Source organism: Lagopus muta, chromosome 6 (genome assembly GCF_023343835.1).
Source record: "Lagopus muta isolate bLagMut1 chromosome 6, bLagMut1 primary, whole genome shotgun sequence".
Classification (NCBI taxonomy): Eukaryota; Metazoa; Chordata; class Aves; order Galliformes; family Phasianidae; genus Lagopus; species Lagopus muta.
Genome location: NC_064438.1, coordinates 47157331 through 47185219, shown reverse-complemented (window position 1 = coordinate 47185219; position 27889 = coordinate 47157331). Strand labels below are relative to the sequence as shown.

At 36.5% G+C, this 27889-nt stretch overlaps 1 long non-coding RNA gene across 1 annotated transcript; it reads left to right on the top strand.

Annotated features, from left to right (window-relative positions):
* LOC125695217 (uncharacterized) lies at nt 1-27889 on the top strand. Its single transcript, XR_007377873.1, has 3 exons — nt 1-109; nt 20373-20578; nt 22295-27889. It is a non-coding gene; the product is annotated as an uncharacterized LOC125695217 (long non-coding RNA).

Here is a 27889-nt window from a genome sequence, read left to right as displayed (position 1 = left end):
ATAGAAAGAGAGCACATCGTGCAAGGTAGCACACCTCCCTACCAGGACATCCTGGCTGGCTGCTGATTGTCTCTGTTCTCTGCAAACCCCTTAGCCTCAAATTCTTGCTGTAAGTTTTCCGAGTTTCTTAAATACTGAGGTTGGTTTTTTTGCTTATTTGTTTGTTTGTTTGTTTGTTTTTGTGTTTGTTTGTTTGTTAGCTTTTTTAAGGCAAATGAATGCTAAGACTTCATTTCTGTGCTGGAAAAATGGAATGCAAACAAGCTCTGCTCAAAACAAACTAAGAGGCAGATGTCATGAGGGGCAGGTGACATGAAGAACATTACCACATAGTGGTGGTTGGAGGTGATATGCTTTACCTTCTCAGAACTGCCATCTCCGGGGTTGGGGAGCTGACCAGCTAGCGTCCTCTCCCTCCAAAAACTACTTAAATGAAACAGTGACAGTCCTTGGCTTGAAAGTTATTTGGAACAGATGCTACATCCTCCTTTTGGTTTGTTTTGCACCACGCAAGGAGAAGGGGAAACACTACTTCTGTGTCTAAACATCATATGAAATAGAAATAAGTAACCATCTATTGATCTATACTGAGGAGTATAGCTCAAGTTAGTGAGGAACCTAAATATGAGTTTGAAAGTCTGAGAAACTATCCAAGCCTTCAAATCTTAGTCAATAAATCATCTGTTAAAGATTATTTTTTCTGAATTTCATCATAGTTTAACTGTAGCTTTACTCATAGAGCTTAGAGTGGGATTTTCCATCCTCCTTATCTCAGCCATATTGTACCTTTCATCTTCGTTATGATTCTGCTCCCCTCCAGTGTCAGTTCTCACACAGCTTCTAGCTTTACATCTTGATGTGTGTCCATTGTACGACTTCAGCCACCTGCATGTGCCTGGTACAGGCCCCACATGTCACCCCTCCTTTTTTCTTTTGCTGCCTCTCACTCTTTCTCAGACCACAGGGGCTGCAAGCTTGGTCTCCCATCATCACTTTCTCAGTGTGGCATTTCCTTCTGTGCATTGCTCTTGCACGTTGTTTATCTCTCAGAAGGATTGTAGCTATAGATAGCATCAGTGGAACTGTATCTGTCTAGGAGCAGATGTCTACCTCTGCCGTATCATCTTAATTGCCCTGCTGTGGCTCACCAACCAGAAGTCTCTTTTTTTTTTTCTGCCTTAGCTTTTTAATTTTTATTTTTCCATCAGTTTTGCAAATGATTAGTTGAAAAACAGCAGGACTAAGCTTTTAGGCATAGGACTCATCTGGGAATATTTAACTTTGAAAGGTAAAAAAAATCTTTTCAGTCCCTAATCAACTGGATAGAACTTTCTAAGATCTTTGAGATTCAGTCTCATCTCTTCATTTTGTAATGCATTACATCACCACTAAAAGAGAAACTAAAGAGGTAGGAAATTAATATAAAAATATCAGTCAAAAAAAAGGTAATAAATTTTGAACTCAGATCATAAGGAAGTCACATAAATAATCTTCCTATTTATAATAAAATCAGTTTCACCTGCTTCATGAGTATTGATAATTTGGAGTTCACATTTTTTTCAAGACAAAATTGAATTACATAACTCTTCAGAGGCCCTTTCTATTTGAAAAACTTGAAAGACATTCATTTGTTAGTCTTAAATATAAGTGGATAGCATTCTATCTCTCAATCATTTTGGATTTTCATTGATCAACAGTAAAAAAAGTGGATTTGTATTAGTTTATGAATAAAATTTAGCCTATGAATAAAAATGAAAGCTGGCAAATGATTTATCCATATTCCATTTTAATTACTTCTGCAGAGACCTGAAGAAAGTGTATCAAATGGCTAAGCTTGTTCTCTCCACATGAGCAACATAGGTTTGAAAGGTATCTAGATTTCAGTGAGCTCAGAGTTAACCTTACATTGCAATAAAATTTTAAAAAGGTTTCATTTTATTTCTTGTAATTATGTTTTTCAAATGGCTTCTGAGTCACCTGAATTATATTAATCCAAAAATGTTTTACATATTATGTGTATATAGTGATATGCACACATTTACTGCTGGTGATAATATAAAATTAATCAGACATTACCATGCATTGATGCTAAAATATTACAGTAATTTCCAAACACAGGTGGTTCTAGGAATTCTACTTTGAAATACAAGTAAAATTGCTGAGAACTTTGCACAGAGATCTCATAATCGGGTTGGGCTTGTTGATCTCTTGAGGTCCCTTCTAACCCCTGCAATTCTTTGTGATTCTGTAATCCTTGATAAATGCAGCTCTTCTTCCTTTTTCCTTACCTTCCAAGATCTCTAGACACCTAAGCTTGATTTCAAGCAAGTGTTCCTGTTTCTGTATCAAGATATCTTTTATGTGACCATCACAGTAGTATAAAGAAGTACGTACATTTTTTTATAAATTTCTCAAGATTTCTGTCATGGAAAAAAATATTCATTTCAGTGCTGAAGTTCTTGATGTTCTGCAATGTGTAAAAATATTTCCAATTGGATGTAGTGAGCAACAAAAATCAGAAATAGTTATTACTGCAAAGCATTCATAGTAAAATGATCTAGTAATGAACTCTCCTGTTCTTTGGGAGATAATAATTTTCAAGAGTTTCCATAACCATACCTCCAGTCTTCTGTGTTTTTTTTAGGGGGCAACTGACTGGGCTCTCCCTGTGTTTCATTTCCTTTGGAAAAGTGCATTAATAACTTTCTTTTTTTCTATTTCTGTTTATTTTTCTATTTTTTACAGACTAAATTTGAAGTTTTTGAAAGATGGATGCTTGTTTTTATATGTAGGTAGCATTAGGCAGTACAGTATATTAGAATGTCTGAGTATTCTATAATACTATTTGTTGGAATAGTAAATACCTGAATGATGAATTGATGTGAAGAATTTGGAGCTAACGTTAAACCTCAAATGAATCCACACTGTTTAGATGGCAGTAGTCTGGGCATTAAGAGTCATATCTGAATTTCTTTCAAGTATGAAATGTTTGGGTAGTTCAAGCCCAAAGGACTTAATTATCTTCATGACTAAACTTGTAGCATCTCTGCGGAACTGGAAATTCCTCCCTATTTATGCAGGCAAAATAGGGTTACATATAAGAACAATGTGAATCAGGAGAGTGGCACCAGGATGCCATGTGTTCGCTGTTATACAGTGTGACTTGGGAGCATGTGAACTGCAGAAGAAGCACCAATCAGAGAAGTGCAAGGTCTGCCCAACATTCCTTTCTGGTCATTTCTGCCACAGCAAGCAAAATCAGATCCATTTAGTTTTGTTATTCCCAAGTGATACTAACATTATTGTGATTTGAATTTGGCAAGAAAGTTCCTTCTCCACAGTTCTTCCTGATTTTTCTTTTTCTTATGCAACAATGAATTTTGGCCACATACAGTGTCAGCTGAGCCAATATCAGCATACATTATCATTCATTCAATGCTGTATCTGGAAGCATTGTTACTATGTGCACATTATAAGCTACTCAACCCTATCCATCTGATGCTCGTAATTCACTGTGACAAGAAGGGAGAATTTAATAAAATTTGATCTGTATATCTAAGAGAAAGTGGAAGAATCTGGATAGTGGGGGAAGCGTGTCTTGATCCATAGTTACTATGAACTGAATCAACACTGATGGCTACCACCCTTCATTTGACATTGAAATGATTGAAATACTAATGAGGAATGTCTCTGAGACCTTGCTCCTGTGTGTTGCACTGATTGGTCACCTAAGAAATCGGGAAATGGTTTCAAGCTTAAAGAGGGTATATTTAGGTTGGATATAAGGAACAAGTCTTTTACAGAGAGAGTGGTGAACCACTAAAGCAGGTTGCCCAGAGATATGGTGGATGCCCTGTCCCTGAAGACTTTCAGTGTGAGGCTGGATCAGGCTCTGGGCAACCTAACTTAACTATGGATGTCTCTGTGCATTGCAGGAAAGCTGGACTAGATTACCTTCCAACTGTAAGGATTTGATGATTCTATAATTGTGGATCTAAAGAGAGTTTTCATTTCCACACTTTGCCCTCCAGACCAAATCTGGAATGTTTCTGTAGATAAAGGGTTTCCGTTTGAGAGCAGGAGAAAAGTTTTGTACAATAAATACTGACTTTGATCTGTACTAGGGTTATCTTGTATACTGATATTGGAGACTCATCCCTCTATATTGGAGAGTTATCTCCTTATTGTGTCCAGGTCTGTGACTCCCAGCAGAAGAAAAAACATGGAACTGTAGGAGTGGAACAAGAATCACAGAATCACAGAACTGTAGGAGTTGGAAGGGACCTCTAGAGATCACTCCTTAGACCAGGTTGCACAGGTAGGTTGGGTCAATTGGGTCTTGAATGTCTCTACAGAAGGAGACTCCACAGTCTCTCTGGGCAATACCTGTTCCAGTGCTCTATCACCCTTACTGTGAAGAAGTTCTTATCACTTATGAACAAAGGGGGCCACAAGGATGAGGTCTGGGACACCTCATCTCTGAAGACAAGCTGAGAAAGCTGAGCTTTTTCAACGTGGAAAGGAGAAGGTTCCAGGGACACCTCATTGCAATCTTTCACTAAAGGGGGGAGGCTGATTTTTTATATCTACCAACAATGATAGACAAGGGGAAATGGTTTTAAGCTACAAGAGGGGCAATACAGGTTAGATGTTAGGAGGAAATTCTTTATTCAGAGGGTAATGAGGCACTGGCACTGCTGCCCAGAGATCTGTGAATGCCCCGTCCCTGAAAGTGTTCAGAGCCAGGTTGGATTGTGGCCCTGAGTAGCCTAATTTGGAGGGTGGCAGCCAGCACATGGCAGGGGTTTGGAACTGGATGGGCTTTAAGTTCTCTTCCAGCCCAAATCATTCTATAGTTCTATGATTAACAGTTTTTCATGTTCATTTTGCTTCATTTAGCCATGGGTTCCCATGTAGCATTTACAACATATTCACATTTTTACTGGACAATTCTTGTTACCCTTGCAGATTTCATTTACAAGGAGAAGGACCTGAAAATAAGATTGGTCTTTGCTTGATTAAGGTGTCTGGAATTTGAACTGTTAGCTTGTCCAATTTTAGAACAGACTCAAATACAAAAGAGCAATTTTGAATATGGCAGTACCTTCCCTAATTCCCTGTTCGTTCTGTGGGAAGGACCCATTGTGTTAATCTAGCTTTTTCATCAGCAGTGTCTGTCATTATAAATACTTTTCATGAATTTATGGTAAAAACAATAAAAATAACATTTTCTTCTGCATAAAGTTGATCAAAAACTGTTTTCAGAAAGGTTGTATTTTAAATACTGTACAGGAACATGCTGATTTTAACAATATATTCAACAGAAACTATTTCAATACCTCAAAATCAAAGTAGATTAATTCATTTCTGCTTTTTTGTTCTGAATTTATCCTATCAAAATTTGCATTTATTCTGTATTAGTATTTGTATCATGTGTACATTCAATATTTTAAGCTCTTCAGTGAGAAAACTTGTGGACTTCAGTGACACAATTCAACGATATCAAAATAAATGCATTGTTTCACTTGAAAATAAACATTTTTAGAGAAACTTTCCCATTGCTGTGTGAATGTGGAGTTCTGTATTTTGTCCTAGATTCACACTAAATAAAAAGTTAGAATTTATTCTGCCACTCAGGATGGAAACTTGCTCTGTATTGGCTCTACGGGAAAAGAAAAAGTGGAGGCGGTATGTGGGGAAATGTTCCCAGGGGAAAAAAAAAAAAAAGGGAACCCAAATTCTGTTCTCTTGTCACACATACCTTACCACCTTTGGAGATTCACTGCAATTTCTAGCTCTGATCCTCCAGTTCTTTTTTTTTTTTTTTTTTTTTTTTAAATACTCTCTACCTGTCTGTACATAGTATAGTCAAAACAAAGCTATAAGTATTAAGAATTTTTTAAAGACATTTTTTCTACTAACCATTTTTTTTTTTTTCACAACAAAAACAGTCTTATGAGGTAGAAGCTTCTATATGATATGTGACACATCTGAGAGATAATGAAGTAAAAATTTATCTACCCAGTGAGTAATAAAGTCATTGGTCAACTGTATTATACTGAAATATTTCTGAATAGTTCCAGTAAGAGTGTTTCAATTTTAGGGAAAGAAAAATTACTTGGCCTGTCATTAGTGAAGCTATAGCAGTGTCAGCAGGGGAGAAGGTAAAGAAGCCTAAAATAAAAGACAGAGAAAAGGAGAAAACCTAATTAATGGAGTTTGTAGATTGGAAAGCCTATATGTGGTTCATTTAAACATGAATATCTAATGTAAGGCTAGGCAATCCCTCATAGCACTGACTTCTATAAACTGTGAAAAAAAGATCATGCTTTAGTCCTGCTATTACTTTACCTTGATGATAGGAGGTTAGAATATGAATGCAGTTTGAAAGATAGTACCATTTCTTTGATACATCAAAAAGCACTCTGCAGTAGACTGCTACTTTAGTAGGACACTTATAGTCAAAGCTAGTATTTGACTATGCTCCTAATGTCATATTACAATGACAGAAGCTCTAGATATATCAATTTAATCTTAGTTCAAAAAAAAAAAAAAAAATCTTTTAGTTCTGCTATAGTGAAGTCAAAATGGACTTTTATAGTTTTTCAGCTTGAAATTGGACAACGAACAACTTTTATAGTAAAAATGAAATGCAGAATATGGTTGAAAGGGTAATCATATTCAGAGTTAAAAAATATAGCACCTTGTACTTATTTGGCACTAAAGTTTCTAAATACGAAGCTATGTTAACAAGATTGAGATTACATAATTAAAAATTGACTCCTCCGACTAGTAAAAGATAGTGACTCTGTATTTCTTGTTCACTTATTTTACACTGTTTAAGGATAATGGTGTCTTTGAAATTACTCCTCATTTATCCTGATGAAAAGGAAAACTAGGTTCACTTCATTGATATTAGTTGTACTGCTCAAAATAATATTGAGTGAATGGATTTTTGAGTCATCTTTTGTGTTTTTAAACTTCATCAGTCTAATCTTTTATTTATTTATTTTTGTAAATGTTCATTTGTCAAATGAAAAGGCATTAGACATTCTTACAAAGGATAGGTGTTATCAGTTACCGGTTTTACCAGATTGTAAAATGAATCCACAGACTGAGTCATGCAGTTCAGTGCAGATACCTGGCAGCTACTTTGTTACTCACAAATTGATACGGAAGTGGTGTGTACACAAACTCATCAGCAATATAATGTTTAAGAGGTTAACTTGACTTTAAAAAATTTCCAAATCTAGATATAATCTAACTCAGGCTTCAATTACGTAACTTAAGTGAGTGGACTTAAGGCTAAAAATATACCGTCTGCGGCTAATATAGGTAATTCTTTCTCTGCATATGTAATGCCTTTTTCTAGGAAGCACTGTAACTACATGGAAAGACACAACGTATGAACACACTCCTAATTGCAGATAACAGCATTCTTTTCCTGCCCAACATTGCACTTGGAAGCTTCCTCTTGCTCAATTCTTACTATATTTGGTATACTTGATTGAGAAGCCTCATCCTTGGAAGAAAATTTCCTTCCAGCTCTGTGTCAAACCCATTGGGATTCCTTAATAGTTGCAACAACGACACTCCCCTCCCCACCAAGAGACAGCTATTCATGAGTCTATGTAACTTCTCATTTGTACTTTGCTGTCATGGCTGCAATAATGAAATTCTGTAAAGTATTGTGGAAGTAAACTTTCCAAATCTTTGGCTTGCTTAAAAGGTATTTTGTGGTTGAGTACCAAAAAGACGTGTCAAATTACCTACCGTTAATTTCAAGTAACGGTAAACGGAATTACCCTTGGGGTTAAGGGAATTATAAACAATGCAGCTCCTGGTACTTTCTCCCCTCTAGATAGAGACAAGTGGAAATTGCTGCTGGTGGGTATGTTACAGCTGCTCATGACAGACTGGGAAGGTGGACATTTGCAAATAGTACAGTTCACTTGACCTTCGCTGCTTGGCAATGAAAGAAAAATTGTCTGAAGTACTTTCTTGGGGTTTTGGTAAGCACTACCATTCCTGTGACTTCTGTGATAACCATTTATATCCTGGTAACCATTTAAGACAATTTCTTCTGAATAAGTTTTGATATGTGTGGAATTAGCCTAATGAAAAAAGACAATCCAGACTTAACTGCAAATGCTGTTCTTTAGTTAATACTATGCCTGCAAAAGAAACATGAGGCTTATATTGATTAACAGGAAAAAAAAAGAGAGATAGTTAATAATATATTAATTATTAACATCATTAATAATGTTAATAATATATCTGACTTTTCCTGCATGCATTTTGCTTATGCTTCTTGTATGAAAGAGGTGATGCAGTGGAATTCGTGGATTTTTCACTTCCCAGAAGAATTTCTGAGAATTTACAGCCCTGACAGAGCTCTACTTCTGTTGTCAAACTCAAAGGGCCTGATTCTCATGTCACGTTGTTTATTTCCTTGACTTGAATAGGTTTAATTTTGTTTTATGTAGGATATGTCAACACCTGCTTCTCAGGTTATTTTGTTCTGGACTCTCCAAATCAAGATGTGAGAATAATTCAAATCACTTTGAGATAAATACCTGAGCTGAAGTTGTCCCTTTCAGGCTTGATTGGCATTAAGTAGGAACACAGCAGGTCTGTCAAATCCTTTCTTAACATAAACTAGTCAGATTACTTTGGATATATTCATTCCTATTTTTCATGTGTTGCTGTTTCCTCTGTTGCACTGATCACTCCTGAGGCTGATGGGATTTTGTTGCCAGTGTAAGAATCTGCTGGGCCACCTAGTTTCTGAAATATCTTTAGGGACTTTATGATACAGTCTCTAGACCACAGCGCTAACCACCAATTACAAAGAGCCTCAGTTAGACACTTCTGCAGAATCACTGACAAAGGAGGTGAGGAATGATGACCAGGCAACTTTAAAAGACACACTGTGTAGAAAGTTAGTCTACCTGTTTGGGTAATGGCTTTTAAACTCAACCATAGGCACACACTATTGTCAAACACTCAGACTGAAAGCCTTGTAAAACACGCAGACATATAAATCTGAGTAAATTATTAAGAACGTGATCAGCATCAGTTAGAGTCTTGTAAACATCAGGCCATGCATCCCAATGTAAAACACTGTAGGTCTAAATGTTCCCATAGTATTTCAGTCTGATGGGTGAGAGAAGAAAAAGTGCAGTAGTCTGCTGTATGGGAGGTAAGAAAGGCCTTCGGCATCCTAGTATATTATTGGCAAAGGCATCTGTTGGCCAAACTTTGTAGACCACTGGTTTTGCAAAACAGCTAACTATGCCAGTGGTCCAAAAATAAGTAAGTAAGTAAGTAAGTAAATAAATAAATAAATAAATGAAGAAGAATACAGTGTTTAATAGACTCTACTTACTATTACTGTGTGTTTGAGATGGTGAATTGCTATTGTTTGTAAGATGAAACAGACTACTGGGGGGGGAAATAGAGTTTTATTTTATGTTCTACATCTCTTTTCAAAACCATTGTTAACGGATGTAGGCAACCAAGAACCATACTGTGAGGTATTATGTGGCTGTGCTGTAAAATAAAAATTGAATTTAAATTCTTATAATACAAGAGAGGAAAGGCATTACTGTGTTGATTTCTACATCGACTTCCATAGTAATGAACAGTGGCAGTCCAGGCCCACTCATGAAACAAAGAATTAGGTTTGCATGATGAAGTCCTTCTTTCAAGAGAAAGAAAAATCAGATATCAGATTTTTTCTTTCCGATGCCACAGGACATTTGATGTCTTACTTGTTCAACAGGTTTTACTTGCAGCTGCTTGTCAGGACCTGAAGATTGCCTCTATTTCGTTTGGTAACTGTAACTTAACCTGCTACCAGTCTGTTTTACTTGCAAATGGTATCTCTCCTCTTCCGTTTAGAGCACTATCCATAATTACATGTCTGTGAGTGAGTGTGCTAATGCATCATTTACCTATAGCACAGAACTGTTTGTACACGAGGGCAGCAATGTCTATGGGGTGGTCTCTAGCCAGAAATATTCTATGGTCAATTTCTATGGGTTTCAGAATACGTACAAAGACAAGGAGTCAAATCTTGGGCTTGCAAATATCATTTTATTCCAGTTGAGATCAACGGAAGATAGAAGTTTGGCCTCAGGTCTTTAAAGCCTTTCCTTCCTTTTCAGCTACACTTGCCTTATCGGCCCCAAACCATTTCAAGTTTGTCAGCTTTTAACTGTGAGAAAATGAGTGAGCAACCGTCCGAAGCCCTGCCCGCTTCTGCTGCTTCTGCTGCTTTCAGTGTCTGTTCATGACACTTGCACCCCAGCCCTGCTTCCTGCCTGCAGTACCCATCAGCAGCACACATCCTCCTGCAAAGTTATCCCCTCTGTGCACCAAAACCAATTGTTAAGTGAATGACAACATTTGAGCTGAAGCCTCTCTGATTTGGTTCTTGTTTTTCCTGCAGTCCTAGCACTTCTCTCTGGAGTTCTTAATTATTAGATTTCTTCTGTTATTTATTTATTACCAATCTGCTATGCACAACTGGAGATGTTTTTCAAACTTTTAGAAAAGTTATGAAGCAGGAAGTTCTGTGAGCTTAAGTCTTTCCTTTTTAGTTTGATTTATTTCTCATTTAATATGTAATGTTGAAAATTTGCCCCTATAAAATCATAGTTCCAATGACACATTTGCTACAAGAACTAATTCATTAGAATTTGCAGTGCAGCTTCAGACTAAGTGGAGAACAGTTAAATTTTTTTCTGCTTTTCCTTCCACTTTCTTAATAATACTGCTGTAATGTCATTAGTATGCTCTGCTCCTTCTTTTTGTGCACTGTTAAAATCAAGGAGCCTAAAAATACATCAGGCTCTGGAAACATGGACATGGCTTAAAAAGTAAAATATGTTTCTGTGTTTTTTTGGTTTTTTGGTTTTTTTTGTTTAGTTTAGTTTAGTTTAGTTTAGTTTAGTTTTGGGTTTGTTTTTTTTTTTTGAGATTTTAGGGTTTATTCTGAGCAAATTTTCAAGTTTTGTTTTTGCTAGCAATATTTCATTTCATAACAAGAGCTGAAATTCCTGTGGAATTATTTGATTCCAGCAGTTATGCGTTTAAAATAGCTAAAAACTCAGAATGAGGCCCTGACAAAAGGTCTCTTAGGTTAATAAATATTTAAAAAGCAACAGAAACAACAACAAACACAAAACTTTTTTTTTTAATATACATTTAACATTTCTATTTGCTTATAAAAAACTAAGTAATGTCTCTTAGTACTCCTGATTTTTTATGAACTTCAGAAAGTCAGTTTTAGCTTAATTTGATCACCTAGTTGGTCTTCGCATTTTGATTTTTTGAGAAGTTTAAGAAGTAATTATGTATTCAAATTTCCACAGACCTGGTCATTCTGATTTGATACTTAATTTCTATAATTTTGTATGAGTCATTTCTCCTGAGGAATACTGTGTTACTCTTTCAGCAAGAAAATGTCTTTTTCTCTCCTTCTACTGTGCCTATTTATCTAGTAAAAAGGCATCATATTCATGATGTCACCATGGACTGGGAAGGTGTTCAGGGATATTATAACCTAGTAAGAAGTTTGCATTATTATTTCTATTTTACTACCACTAGTAGAGGTGCTCGTGTAGTGTGAACACAAAGAAGCCCTCTATCCCCATCATGAAGGGTATGAGGAGAAATGAAGAGCATACAGCTTGATCTTAGCTGAGAATGAAACCACAGTATTATTTCTTTACACATTCATTGCACAATGGCTTTTTCTGCTCCTTCAGTATAGAAGACAGTATTAGTGACCTTACTGAGTCATGTTTAGTCATTCACAATTAGAATAGAGGTATTTTTGTTCGTTTGTTTGTTTGTTTTCCTTTTTTTAAGGACCCTTCATAACTAACGAACAACACAAATTCTTCTACATCTAGGAATTTAGTGTTTCAACTTAGAAAGCAAATAAAAGTAGAGCTCCAAACATGTAAAAATCACATCAAACTAAAAAAAAAAAAAAAAAAAAAAAAAAAAAATCACATAATGCATAATAAAGCCAGGGCATGAAGAAAAATAACAGCAATACAGAAATATTGAGACGCACACGATGCCAAATTACCAGCCATTCTCCTCTACCTGTTTAACCAGAAACTCAGTGTCCTGGTGCTCCATGGATGGGAACAGAAATAACTAAGGTACAACTCAACCAACTAAAGTACAATGGTTGAAACAAGTATGACTAGGCAGGTAGAGGGTGAGGAGTCAGAAAAAAAATTAAGCTATATAAAAAAAAAAAAGCATGACATATCACTAAGGAGAGAAAACTCTCTGTACTATGGCAATTCACTGCACATGGAAACCTCACCTCCAACGATCTTTAGAGTTTATATGGTTATATTATTTACATCTGATCATTCAGTTTAGTAAAACAAAAAAGCACCATCTGCCCAACCGCACTTTCCTTCCAGGAAATTGAAATGAGAACGGATGTTGTCTTTCGTGCTTATTTTCATTCTTTTTCATATTTAACTCTTAGCACAGTTAGTATATACTCAAAGAGAAATGTAAACCAGTCCATTCCACAACCACTTTTCCAAGCACAGCAAAGGGGAAAAAAAAAAGGAAAAAAAAAGACAAGCATAGAAAGCAGAGGAAGATCCAAACTGAAAAAGATCTCAGTGCCCAATTATCGCAATTAGGACTTGGGGACACTCATTGCTTATGTTTCTTGGCAGCTATTTTTTTCCTAAAAGGCATGTAGTTAACCAGACAGAAAACAGCTCAGGAGAATAGTCAATGTACTGGGGAGCTATCACTCCCTGGAACAAGTTTCATGCTTCATTTTTCAGATTTCTGAAATGTTACAGGTAACTGAAAGCCCCATCGTGCCCTCTGTCTCCCAGATACGTAGGGCTGTGTGCTTATGTACTTAAGCATAAACGTCAAGTAGGTGTAGAAGAAAGACTCATAGTTATATTTTGAAGCATGTGCTTGGCAGTTTGGTTGCACAGACTGAGCTGTTGTGGTAGCTTGAATTTTTACTCCACTTCTCAGAAAATTCTGCAACATCTTCCTGTCCATTTTTTTAATGCTTGTATTCCTTGTGTAGTTAAAATTAAGGAGCTATATGCCTATCAGGCATAGTCAGGCTGCAGTCATATTCTTCAGGGAATACTGTTCTTACCATACTCATTTTATAGCAACTGTCTATATATATGCAGTTTAATCCTCATGTTTCTCTGATAATCTGTGATTATCTCTGAGGTGAGGAGGAAGGATGATGAATCTCTACACTCTTCACCACACTGAGGTAACCAGAGACTGCTGTTGGCACCCAGTTTAAATGAGGATAGCCACAGATCTGCTCAAACCTACGCAATAACTACAGCAGCTTACTCACTACGAGCTGCTCCACTGACTCACTAGCTGGCAGTTTTTATCTTTAATTGCACCTCCCCACATGTTGGACATGACCCCTTCTTCATTAGATGTTTGTGTTTCTCCTTCTTGCCTATGTATTAAGTACACCTCCTAGTGGCTGTAGAACAGGAAGCCTTGAAAAGATTAAAAAAACAGCATGGAGCCTACACTGAGGGAATAGACAGCTGTGAACTGATGGACATCTTCTTCCCCTCACCCTTCTGGATTGTCCACGTTTTCCTTGGCAGAAATGTTAACATGTGATAGATGATTAAAGTTCAAGTTATTATCACCATGTTTTTAGGGATTTGTTTCCAGCCTGGAAATGACCAACTACTAATTTTGGGTTTTCATAAGAATTCTAATTGCAATCCTAAAAGGTTTTGCATCAAAACCTAACATTTCTTCTAGTAATAGGAAAAGAGCACTTTTTTTAAGGATACAGTCTATTGGGTAGCTTGGCTTGCAAAAATTCAGTTTCAGTGTCTCTTTTGTCACAGTCATCCTGCAAGACCTCAGACATTCCTCTGAGGTTTCTTTGTCTAAATGGTGCATGCAATACAACTTCTGAAGTCAAGAAATAAAAAAGAAAAAATGTACTAGCACAGGCACAAATCCATTCATCAGAGCTTTACTGCTTGCAGTACTCATGCCTTATACAGCTTCAGTCTCCCTGGTTCCAGTCCTAAAAAGTATTTGAAACAAATTAGGTGCATAAGTACTTTTGAGATTCAGGCTTCTAGGCCTTCATTTCCCATGTCTATAATGCAGATAATAAATGCTCTTCCTTACCTAGATGGCCTAAGGATATTCATTAATCATATTAAGGTTGTGGGGTGCTCAGATACTATAAATAGTGGAGGTGCATGGTGGTAACCTAGGAGATACATGGATAAACACACCCCTACTTTGCCCCTTTGGGGTTGATATGGCCATGCTTTTCACTGATCAGATCCTGCATGTTTTATCACTGTTCTGGTCAGATTCAAAACTGCAAGTAGAATATGGCTTTGGAGAGAGGTAAAAGCCGTGCTTTCTAATTTGCTTTCCCTCTCTCTTCCCCACCAGTGTAATAAGTCTCTCCTCTCTGTATTAACAATTAATAGTCTTTAAAATGCCCTTTCTGAAATTTTAACATTTTTATTTTTAATTAGAGAGTGCAAAATAATAGCAGCAAAACTACCTACTTCTATACTGCTCTTTAGCTTAATAATAAAAAACTCTGCTCGTTTAAATCAATTTTATGTAAAAACAATGGTAAAGGCTTAGTGCTTTGCACGCAGAGATCCTTCTTGATGGAGAAAGAATGCACCAGAGAATGGAAGTGCCTGTCTAATTGGGATGTACTGCCGTACTGAGAACTGCTCAGCTCTATGGTATAGACCCTGAGCTGCTAACAGATATCCTTCTTTAGCTACAAGACTGTGCTTTTGGAGTAAAGAAGATCACAACTCCATCTGTACTGTTGCTGTGATGTACTGAGTGGGAGTTGTGTACAGGACAGTGAGAACTGTGAAGTTTGAAAGTGGCCATAGATATATTACAGAGAACTCTCAAGCTGTGTTTTGTTTTTGGTTTTTTTTTTTTTTTTTTTTTTTTTTTTTTTTTTTTTTTTTTTAAGTCTATCTTGAATGAAGCTTTTTAATATTTTTACTTAGTTAACTCTCTGAACAATTTCTTCCGATTTTCATTTTCTTATTTACTTTTAAGAAGAAATGGCAAGAGCAAAATATCATGAAATGAGGAATTTTTTTTGTGCGTGATATTTCTGATTAAAAGGGGAAAAAAAAATGATGAGAAAGACCAACATTATGTAAGTATCCCAAACACTTTTGTTACCTTTGCTCATTCTAACCCTGAATTCTTCCTTTTGAGGACTGAGTAATGCTGATCCTCAGGCTACAAAAGGAAGGATAGATCCCCACAAAAATTTATAGAGGCAGTCTGAATCTCCTCAGCTGAACTTTATGGATGTTTTTAATCAAGACAGTCAAATATTCAAAGCCATTCTGAAGTGTGATTCGTACCTCCTTATGGAATAAAGTCCAGAAGCCTAGCTGGGCTTGGCTACATCAGCAGCCTGCCCAGCCCAATTCTGTGCCCAGCCTCAGAAATAAGGGATGCTGTTTAGGGAAATCACACAAACCTGGCTGCTTTCTGCAATTCAGTACCATTCATGCTGATTGGATTAGGGCTATTAGAGGGTACACCTTCACTTAATCCCTTTAGCATCCCTTTATGGACCTGTTGTCCATGATAAAACAGCCAAATGTAAAGCCCCTTACAAAATGAAGTTCTCTAGGGGAAACACTGACAAGCTCCTTTAGTCTATTAGCACTGTTGGGTGCTGCTTTAATAAAGAACTCCAGTTGCACTGTGAAGCAAGAGCAATGCGTGACTGCGATATCACTGTCATGTGAATGAGCTGTCCCAGTACTGCAGAGTCTGCTCTTTACTGTACGCAGAGACACATCAATACTGAATATAGTGTGTTAGCAAAACAGAATGGAAATCTTTTAGGTGAAGAATGGCTTTGCTGATTGCTCTGCTCTACCAGAATGGGGTGTGTTTTCAGGCTTTCTGATAAATGTGTGCTATTTTTCAGCGATTCAGTGTGAAGTGCTGTAGGTTTCGTATAAACTTTTATTGCTCACCACAGGCATGGAAGGATTGATTACATTGTTTGGGGATTTCCTAACTTCTGAGGCTGCCTCTTTAGCCAGACTTAATACAGTACACAAGGGGAACAAAATGCTGTTGGGCTACTTAGTAGCTTGCTTTCTACCTTTACTTTTTTGAGATCATCCCATCTGGTTTGGAGTTGTATAGTCCACAGTCTACAGCTATGGCGAATAAGGGCAAATCCATAAACAGAATGTAAAGGGCTATTTCATATTAGTACCTATGCTTTTGTGTAGTTCTGAACGTCACTGAGAAGGAAGAAATATCTTACCTTGGGAATGGGGTACTGGAGATGTATGGATTGTGCGAGCAATTTTGGTGCATCTATACTTAGATCTCTTTAATGCCAAGGGAAGACATTAAGACAGATTACTATTTTCTGATGCAAATAGCAGCACATGCTTGTCTGAGTAGGGCAAATTCATGTATAGCCCTGGCAGTTAACTGTTAGTGACTTTATAATATATCTTAGGGTCTCTGGACCAGTTGCAAGAGGTACTACCCTCCAATTCTGACTAAGTGAACTAGTCAGACCTCGGGTTTACCATAACTCAGTTTTTCCAATTCTCAAATCATGGTTCTCAGGCTGGCAATATTGCTTTTTCTCTGTATCATCAGATATGTGACCAAATATAAAAAAATAAGATTTTATCATGATCTAAATTTCTTAGATTTTCTAGTAGGACTGCGTAGAGCCCTTGCAAAGACACTGACCTGGATTTCTACTACTTTACAAATTGAATCTACTGAAATTCTCCTCTAGTTTTATGCATGACTCTTGTCATCATCATTTGCTAGCTACTTGGCATATTGTTCCATTCTTGATCGCTGGACAAAAGTCAGGAATATCTCCCTTAAAATGAATGCTGCTTTTATTGTTAAAAACCTAGCATGAGGAGACTGGCGCCCTAGTCATTATGAACAATTCAAGCTTTCAGTAAATAAATAATTCAATTCAATTAAAGCAAGTGTTTGCCCTGATGTATCATAGTTTCTAATTTCTTTAGCATGCATTCTTAGGAGGTGTTTATGGGAAGTGATACTCAAAGAAATCTTCAAGGGAGATTCTGTAAGAAAGCAGTTATGGTGCAATCTTACTTTCCTGCCAGGAGTGTGTGGTGTAAAGCTTAAAGAGGATCCCAACTCAGAATAAGCCTGTCAAGTTCACGTGGTATATGGAAACAAAGGTTCAGTCTGGCTTCCTATAGGAACATATCATCTTCTACTTCCCAGTGGCAGAAAGGCTCTTCTTAAACAGGGGAAGTGGACAATGAACTAGATAAGGAGCTATGAAATTGTATAAAACCTGTGCTATCATGCCTACCAGTGTCCCAAGCCCTCTGCAAAGTTGTTTGTAGCTCTGAAGCTGTCTATAACATCCTTGACTAGTCTTGTGAACTCCCAGACTCCTCTCAGGGAAGCAATAGAAAGAGCTGTAGTCCAGTAGAAATCAACAAGCTGAGCCAACAGATTCTGCAGCTACTTCTTCGAATTCCTGAGCCTAGTTCTTTCTACTCTCTAGTCTCCTCTGGAGGTTCAGACATTGCCTCTATACATAGATGTGAGGATGGAGTTCTGGTTTGGTCTACTGATCTGGAAACAGGATTTTCCTCATATATTCCTGCCACCTTTGTCACCTTCAAACCAAATCCTATAACTCTACCTCAATACAGGAAGTAGGGGGAGAATGTGACTCAACAGTCTTGCATTAAAACCCCTGGGGGAGGTTCTCCATTCTGCTTTTCTGCCTGAATATATATGTGGGAGGGTAACAATGTGTTGAGAAGTGAGAACATTTAGGGACAGAATCTTCCCAGGAATGAATGTTCAGATTGCCTACCAAAGCAACTCGAGGGCAGAAACCAGCCCTTAAATATTATCAGACATCTGGGCAAATAAAAGCAGTTTAGCTCAAACTCCCTCTGTTTTTCTTGCTCAGAAAGTACTCAGCATAAGATGTCAATTTTTGAAAGTAAAGCATGGGTAAGTGATCAGATCCTTCACCCTCCTTTTCCTTTGAGAAAAGACTTATGGCTGTGCTTGAAACCAGCAATCAACTCAAAATGAAATTCACATGATACAAACTACAACTGAGCTTAAGCCTCAAAACTCAGATCTGGATCCAGATTTCAAAAAGTAAAACTGGGGTAAAAACTCACGACACCAGGGATGAAGTAACAACCCACCTAATCCAAGCCAATGTAAACCCAAATCTATCCCAAATTTGTTAAAGGTTCACCAAAACCACATTACTTTCAGCTCATAGAAAAGACCTTTGGGCATTTTTTGTCAGGGAGTGATTTAATCCTTGACTCAACACTGCTTCCTCAATGGATGCTATCTCTCATATGTTTGTGATCCTTTCTCTACAGAAATTCTTCACAAAACCCGTAGAGGAAATAATTTATATATAAAATATGCACAATGGTACAATCAGCAAAAGAGAAAAAGAAGAAAGAGAGAAAGAAAACAGAGATACAGAGAAGCCAGTGCTGTTTCTTGTCATCTAAAGTGTTGCCAAGTACTTTTCATTTACATAGATGACTTAATGATGATTTTATGATACTTAAAATTACTACCGCCCACAAGAGATGCATTAAAACTTTTATCAATATGTCTCTTTTACAATCTCTTTGACTGTAACAATGAGGAGAACATTGGGGGGGGGGGGGGGAAATAAAAAATAAAAACAAATAGCTTCATGCCAGTAACCAGAAATACAACTCTGTGACCTTTCTAGATTAAAAAATAAATAAATAAATAAATAAACAGATCTACTAGTATCGACATGATTTAAATTTACATGAACAAATAAGCTGTTTCACACAGTAGAAACAAGTAATACACTAGGACGGGAACTGTGACCAGCCTGGGACCTCTTAAAGACCCCTCTGGACCTGGCAGGAGCTTAGTTTTCCTATCTCACAGAGAGCCCCCTATGCTGGTCTAATTACCTTTTTAAATTCATATCTAGAACCACAGGCTGCCTCATGGGATTAAGCACAGTATGCTTTGCAAATTGAAAATAAGATAGCTGTTAGGGATATACACTTGCCTCTATGATTACAGCAACAAACAATGGCAAAACATTAATTTACATCTATTATAATGGCGAAACAAAGCCCTGGATTTTCTTCATGTTATAGGCAAGAGATAAATCTGCAAAGGTGAGACTCTAAAAAGTGTAGGCTCTAATGAGGGAGATTTTCTGCAGAGCAGGTAACTGGCAGGATGACATCAATTCAAAGTTATGAGGATTTGGTATATCATTAAATTTATTTTCCATAAAATGGATTATTTTTTTTTTAATTTAATGGTAAAACTATTCATAGGGAGAAAAAGTTTATGTATATATATGGGGTGGAAAGAATTTGTGTGGGGTGAAACAGTGCAGAGCAGTTGCAAACAGCAATCCAGTCATGCCTGGGTCTAGGATTTTTAAAGGTGTTTTATCTGGTAGAAATGAATACAGCATTTACAAATTGAAAATAACTCTGTAAACTCAGATAAGATTGTCTTGGTAATATTTTAGCAAGGAAGCAGCTCACCACTGCTTACTTTCAATTAGCCATCTAAATCATAGCCTATACAAAAAGCAATCCCTGCTGCCTTGTAATAAAAAAAAAAAAGAAAGAAAGAAAGAAAGAAAGAAAGAAAGAAAGAAAGAAAGAAAGAAAGAAAGAAAGAAAGAAAGAAAGAAAGAAAGAAAGAAAGAAAGAAAGAAAGAAAGAAAGAAAGAAAGAAAGAAAGAAAGAAAGAAAGAAAGAAAGAAAGAAAGAAAGAAAGAAAGAAAGAAAGAAAGAAAGAAAGAAAGAAAGAAAGAAAGAAAGTTAGACTAGTTCCTCAGAGTTTTGATTCATGTTGCTGAATATGGAAGATCTGTAATCTTCCCCTTGGAGTCTATAGTCTAATGTAACTGCTTGAAAGTACTTTCCTTCTGCTGCTGGCAAAGATTTTTTTTCTGAAATGAATGGTGATTCATTATAGATAACCCTTCCCGATTAATTTTGTTTTGACTTTAACTTCTGAATAAGAATATAAGCAGTAAAGTACCTTCTCCCCAAATAATAACTCTGCTGTTATTTTTGGTTGACAAAGAGAAATTCACTGTAGTTGATGTAGAGAGAAATCTAAATTTAGAAAGAAAACAAAGACATTGACTGTCATCCAAAGTTCTAGCTTTAGGATAAATAAGTGTCATTTTATTATTGTTACTTGCCTGTGATTAATAATAAATATGTATACTTGGAATCAGTATTCACATTTTCTGTCTTCTCTCTACACAGTCCACAGGCCTAACTCGCTTGGAGGACTGACTGGTCAAACTGAAGAAATCTAATTTGTGTCTACATTTTTCCACTGATTCACATGCAGTGTTTTGGTAAACTTGAAGAGACCAAATACCAAACCTTGCTGCAACAGTGACTGGAACTTATCGGGGCTGAACTCTGCAAGAATATGAAATTATGAAGATTACTATGACAGAAGATAGGTAAGAACCTGAAAAACAGACGTAGGTGTAAGTCACTACAAATAACATTTTTTTTTTTCAGCAAATGAATCTGCTTCATGATTCTGTAGATGAGTCTCCCTACCTTCTCTCTGATTTTTAACCAAAATTCCATTTATTTTAGCTCAGTTCTTCAATTTTTTTATAAGGGCATTTTCTTTTTTTCAGTTGATAAGGACTTAACCTAATTTTGCTGGATGAATACTATGACTTGAACTTGTCACTTTTTCCAGTTTGGTTTAGTTTGTTTGTTTGCTTTCATATTTTTCTTTGTTTTGTTCAGTGCTTTAGTTTGTTTGTTTGCTTTCATATTTTTCTTTGTTTTGTTCAGTGCTTTTTGGGATTGAGAAGATGCCCTGAATATATGTCTGAGTTATTAGCCAAGATCCACCAACACACCCAAAAAAGAGAAAGAAATATGACATAGAAATATTAAAATTAAAAATGAATTCTGCAACACTAAACAGTACTTGCAATATATAAAAAGGGTTTTGCAATGTTGGATGCTATCAAATACACCTGAATGATTTTATTTGCACTCAAAAAAAGGTTGAACCATGCATGCACCTCCCTGCAAGAAGTTAGCCCCAGGCAGGAAAGGAGTTTTTCACTCTTTTTCATTCTCCGCTATTTAATAGTGATTTACTACCAGTTAAGCACATGCCTGGTGTTTTAAAGCTGTTGAAGTATCCCAGTGAAGTCAAGGGGACTAATGTATGCTGGGATTCTCCATGCTGAAAAATCAGGTTGATGTTTCACTGTCTTGTTTAAGAAAGACCTAAGTATTGAAGCATAATTTGATTAACAGTTTGGTCACTCGGGACAAGGACATACTTATTTTCCCTTTCCATGCTGAAAGGAAGCATTTCATTTTATTTTTTGTGATTTATTTTTGACATATGAAATACCTAATTTATAGTAACGAATGGGATACTTCTGCCTCAAACAAAAATACATTTTACATAAATCTTCAGCCATGAAAAAATGAAGCCCAGGCTCGTGAAAACAAACATTTTGTTCTATCTGTGTGTTCCCTAGGTTTCAGCCTACCTGCGCCGTTTTGTTGCATGCTTTCACTGACACTCCATCTATAGTTGTAGATGGACCCACTGTTCAGCCTACGTTAGTAATTTTTCCTCCTGCAAAGAAGCTGGAAACATCTGAAATATTGCTGCAAGTGCTATCTGCAGTGCAGTCTGCAAAGTTTTACACACTGGCCACGTTCAGCCACAGTCCCCAGTCAAAACCAACATCAACTATGTAGTGCAGACAGCCCTCATATGCTCCTAACACTTATGAAAAGCTGTTTGCTATTGTATTTCTTGTGTAGTGCACAGAAGCACTTTATAAAATAGAGACAGGTTGGGGGAGCACCTATAAGAATGCAATAAAAATTTATTTTATAAAGAGTATTTGTAAGTATCTTAAACAACAGCATTCTCTGAACTGCAGTAAATATTAATCTGTGGATGACTGGGGAAAAAAAAGAAAAAATAACAACAACAACAAACAGAAAAAAAATTTAATTAAGTTAATTCTGATTTAAAAAAAGGAAAGAAAAAAGAAAAGCTGCTTTAGGGGTGGGAGGAACTAGAATTGAAAAGTGGAGCCAGGCTATTGCAATGATGACATTTTTACTATTTCACCGAAGCTGATTACAGTTTACCTTCTTCTTTCCACATATATGTATTTTTAAAGCACCAATTCACGCTGAAGTGAAGAAGTGGAGTACTCTACATATGCCATAAGTTCAGTCATCCAGCTGTGATCTTCCCTGTACCTGAGCAATGTCTCAACAAAATCCCATGTGTGCGTCTGTGTATGTAAATGTATATATATGGACAGATTTGTACCAACTCTGCATTGTTACACTTGACTTACTCTTTTTTTTAATTATGTAAAAAAATCACATTAAGCTGAATCTAATTACTGCAATGTATATTAGAAGCAGGGCACCATCAAAATTTTATTTAAATTAATCAGGTTTTGATTTAAGATATTAAATTCAAATTAATCATGTAAAAATGGAAATGATCCTTGACGTGCTTCCAGCTGTGACTTCAGTCTGTTTTCTCGTGTGAGTCACTTTCGGGATGTCTTGGGGGGAACATTACGAAAATTCACGCCGGTGCTATTTCAATTAGAGTTATTTAGCAGGACAGATGTAAAGAATACGGTATAATTAAGAAGGAGCTGATGACACGGCTACAGATTTTCAGGATCAAAAAAAACCTGTTAGTGAAAATTGACTACTGGTCATGTAGTCCAAGTTCAAATATGCTGGGGTTAAGCACTCATTAATGATGGAATGAGGTCTTTAGATAGACCATTGGACTCTTTCTCCGGAGCAATATGCAGAATTCTTCCCTGGAAATAACTTTGAAGCTTCATTAGCAAGCAGATGATACCTGATAACATAATTTTAAAATTCTTAAAATAATTTTCCACCCCCTAGTGTCTAATCTTTAGCTGGCTAGCTAACTTCAAAGGCCTTTAGGAAAACATGTAAGAGACATATAAATGACCAGGTAAGAGCACATACACACAGAGAAATGTATATGTGTATACTCAAAGCATTGTTAAACTCATGATGAATATGAGCTGCCAGGAATACTGCTATTTTTTCTAGAGCTCTTTAGCAGAATGAGAGACTGTACTAGTTGCACATTTCCTGACTGAAATCAACAAAGAGAATGGGGGCTTTCCCATGCAGAGGCCTGACTTTGTGTTTATTTATAACTCTTTATATGATCAGTATTTCCATTGTGAAAAGTGAACTGCTCATTGTTTCTCTACTCAAGTATAGAGTGATGCAAATGCAAATGTGCCGCAATACTATGCAGCGTGAACCTTGGAAGTTATTTTTTCAAATTATTTTACCTGAAATCTATTCTCCCAGGTAAAAGTCGACATGAAAAAAGATCAGAGGGACTATAATCCTTTCTTTCTCATACTCATGCTTGTCCTGAAAATATGCATCTTTAAACATGCTTCTTATGGTTGCTATCCAGGGCTCTCAGTATCTGCATCCCTCCTACTGAGTAATAGTAAAAGCCAAGTTAAATTTAAAAAATGCACAGTACATACTGTACACTCATAATTATAGATTAAATATTGATCTCCATGGTGTTTTTTCCATTTCACTGGCAATCTTTCTCTTTCCCAAGCAATGTCCTGTTGTCACTTCACTCTGCAAAGCATTACCAAGTGAAAATACTTTCTGCAACTAAAACCATTGCTTTTGGCTAAAATTAAAACAAATCAAACTATAGCAGGTGACAATAAAATAATTTAAATGTCTAGTTCTGTATATCTGGTAACATTTTTCAGAAGCCAATCTTAGAATTTGTAGTCACATTATTTGCTTGTTCAAGGAGCAGCACACAGCAGTAGCTAAAGGAGAAGCAATGCACCAGACCAAGTGTTCCTGGCTATCCACAATAGATGCAAATTAAATAGCATATTACACTTGCCATGGCATACCTATTATGTAGATTTCTAGACAGGAAATTGTCTGCAAAACAGATACATAGTAGGCATAAACTTTTTGTTATTAGGGTAGTTGATCATGGTGTTGTTATAGTTGTAGGAATATAATGATTCATTGAGGATTTCTGCTTCCCACTCAGAAGATATAAACCAACATAATGATTGTTCTTTAATAGTATTTAAAGATATTTTAAAAACAAATTGCGCAGGAGTTTTGCATAATAATGGTTTCAGTTTTCCAGGAAATGCTTTTTTGGGAAGTGCATATCTGTTTAAATATTAAAAATGGCTCCTCATAATAAACTTGAATGTAGTAAGCAACCTATGAGAAAGGATGTGATAAAAAATATGCTCAATTTTTTCCTTTTAAAATTTATTTTTTCTTTAGACATAACAGCTGGAAAGAACAATTATTTTTTTTCATGAACTAGGCTGTTGTCTGGATAACTGAGATGCATTTTCCCATGAGAGATACACAGGTTCATTTCCCATCTGGGTATCTTTCCCCTCCTGTTTCCCTTCTCCCTCCAACTCCCCTCTTGCAGGACTAGAACATATTGATAATGAACCATTGGTTTCCATTTCACACCCAAGAGATTGTACGAAACACAAAGCTGCTCTGTGTGAAGCATAGATTAGCCCAAAGATGTTTGTTCACATTTTTCTCAATCTTTCATCCATGCCTGTATGGGTGGATTCCCCTAATGGCAGAGACTCATTTGTAGGTTGAGGACACAAGTAGTTTAGATTGGATTCTTTGATCAAGTTAGAAGTGAAGTTGATGATCCCAGGATGGAAACCTCAGATGCCTTTTGAGATCCTATGGGGAGGACAGTTGGACAGGGTTGAGTTTCACTCCTTACCAAGCAAAACTGGCCTTAACAATGGTGGTTGGCCATGGTCTTAACATCTGTTTATGAGAAGGCAAAGCTAAGTTCTCCTGATTTCTGGTGTTTTCTTTAATTTTAAATCACTATCAAAATACATATTTTTAATAAATTTTTAGTTCATTCATTTTCTTTAGCCAAAATGTATAAACCTCTGTCTGTCTCTCATTGATTTACAGCATGTCTGACAAAACATAAGTCTTAAGGTATCATGGGTCTCTAGAATTGAGCCTGGTTTGTATACCAGAAAATTATATATGAAAGATGCGAGTTTTGCAACTGGAACCTTCATTCCAAGGATATGGTCTTTCTCTCCAGAGGCAATTGACAGATGCACCTGGGCTGACTCAGTGAGTAAAGCTTGTACTTGGAGAGAATTGTCCTGAGAGAAGGAGGATCTGCAAAGGAGAAAACTTAATTTTTACCAGTTTTAATGAGTCATTTTGGAGGCATTTTGTGCCTCTGTCTACTAGTAGCACTCTAGCTAAGGCTGTAGTGGCTTCTCATCCCTGGATAACTGAGTTTGTTCTCCTAGGTTTGCACAGCACAGTCAGAATTGGCCCTCATAATATATGCTTTTATTCCTTCTAAGACCAGCAAGAAAAGACACATAATATCTTATAGACAGACATGCTAATTTTGAAAGTGATTTTCCCAGCAGCAGAACATGCCCCATGTTTTCCATCTAGAACTCAAATGTTTATGATTAACTTTAGAAAACTCTTTTTTATGATACTGAGGCATGAATATGCCTGTAGAAACACCTCTTTCAGTGGCCTTGCAAAGTTCCCTCTGTGAACTGGTTAAAGAAATTTTCAGAGGAGAGGTCCTCACTTACCAGCTGTGAACACACAGCGTGCAATGACAGTGGAAGAGTCTGGGCAAGTCAGTGAAAAGAAAGCTAATTACACTGAAAGAAATCTCCACATTCAGCATGCATTAGCCAACCCAACAAATCACTGACACAGTACAGAACCTGAAACCACCCAAAATACTAAGCTTGACTGTTAATTAAAAACCAGGTCCCTAATTCCAGGCCACTCTGCTCTAAGAAGCAATAAACACTGACAAACAGCAGAAGTCAATGCTGCAAGCCTTTCCACTGAGGATAGTTAAACAAGCAGTGAAGCCAATTTTCCAGGTTTCATCAGGAACCATGCCATCTTTTGTGTTGTTATTAACACCTGTAGAATTAAAAGGAAAAAAAAAAACCAAAAACAAAAACCAAAAAACAGAAAACAACCCACAACCTCTTCTATTTTATTTTAATGATATGAACATTTCTACCTATCCTGTTTGCAAAGAACAGTTTGGACAATGAACACTGTAAGGTTGAGAAAATTCAGTTTTTAAAATAAACTAATATTTAAGATGGGCTTTAAAGATATTGTTATTTCTACACTCATCTCACATTCTTTTGGGACCTGATTCTGAACTTTCGAGTTTTGAAGTCTGTCAATATTAGATTCTGGTTCACATATATGTTCACATCCTAACCTGGTGGAGTGGGTGAGGTACTGGAAAAACTTGAAATTGTATATAGATTGTATATGGAATCTGCCTCTTGATTAACACACTCAAAGTAGAATAGAATGGCACAGGATTTTGTTTTGGTATCAAGATGTTTTAGAGTAGGATACTATCGTATCCTATTCAATCTAACATTAGTAGACACAATGATTCAGACGAGTCTTTAATGAGTTTCTTCCTCAGTCTTGATGTTACATCAGTTTTTTGGCCCTGACAGCAGGCAGTTATGGGAATACTTTACTTTCTCTTGTAGGGAAAAGAGGTGTATGAAATTCATAATCTTCCAGGCAGCTGTGCTGAAAATTAGGCAATCATTTGGAGTTGAACAACGTGTTCAGATTTGAGAAAAATGAGATGTCCTCTGGGTTGAAAACAGTAACATGAAAAAGGGCAACTCGGCTAGATGCGTCCAAACAGGCCCACAAAGACAGATAACTATATCTGTGCAGAGAATTTAACTGAATTAGAGCTCCAGTCCGAAGTCTAAATTCTGTATCAATTTACCGTCCAGATCAGAAGATGCAAGGAATCTTTTATCTTTAGCTGAATAAAAAGTAAATCTGTAAGAGAAAGGACATTCTTGATTCTTTTAAATTACATACCATGCAATATCTGATTTATGAAAATCACCCTGACACAGCCAAAATCCATACTTACATACCATGTTAAAGCTCTGTACTCTTAGTTTAGAAACTATCTTTAAAAATAAAGTAGGACAAAGTCTAACTATTTTCCTGAGCAATAAACACACCTCTAGTTGGTTTTTCATTTTTTTTTTGTTTTGTTTTGTTTTTTTTTCCCCCTTCTGGACTTCCCATCCTACTGGTTCTAATGTGTTTACATAAAAATATTTTTAGAACATCATATTTTCCTTATTCAGTAGCAGCACAATGCTGTGAATAGCTTAACAATTCAGTGGAACTTCACAATATCCTAACCTGAGACAGCAGACTCCTAATTATAAACTGAGAATAAGCTGCAGCCTTGTCAGAGTGATTTCATTATCCTGATTGCATCAATTTTGACCCTTTATGAGTCTGTGTGTTATTTGGGACATCAGAAGCCTAACAACTGAAAACAAGCAAAAGACAGCTGCTTTCTGCTTACAGAAATCTCTGGATATATTTAGCAATTTAGCCTTCAAAGCAAGCAGTTTTGCTTGTACTATTGTAAGATGTATCATTTCTCAGTAGGGCCCACATGTTTGCCTTAATCAGATAGGGTTCTTCTTGTTGTTCTTAACCTACTTCCTTTTCGAGAGAGGTAAGGGAACTTTAGCAGCAGCCGTCAGTAGCAAATGAAGTGGGAAGAAGCAAAGAATAAAAAATAGGCTGGAATTTATAAAAAGAATATAAAAATCTATGATTATATAATGATGTACAGAAGA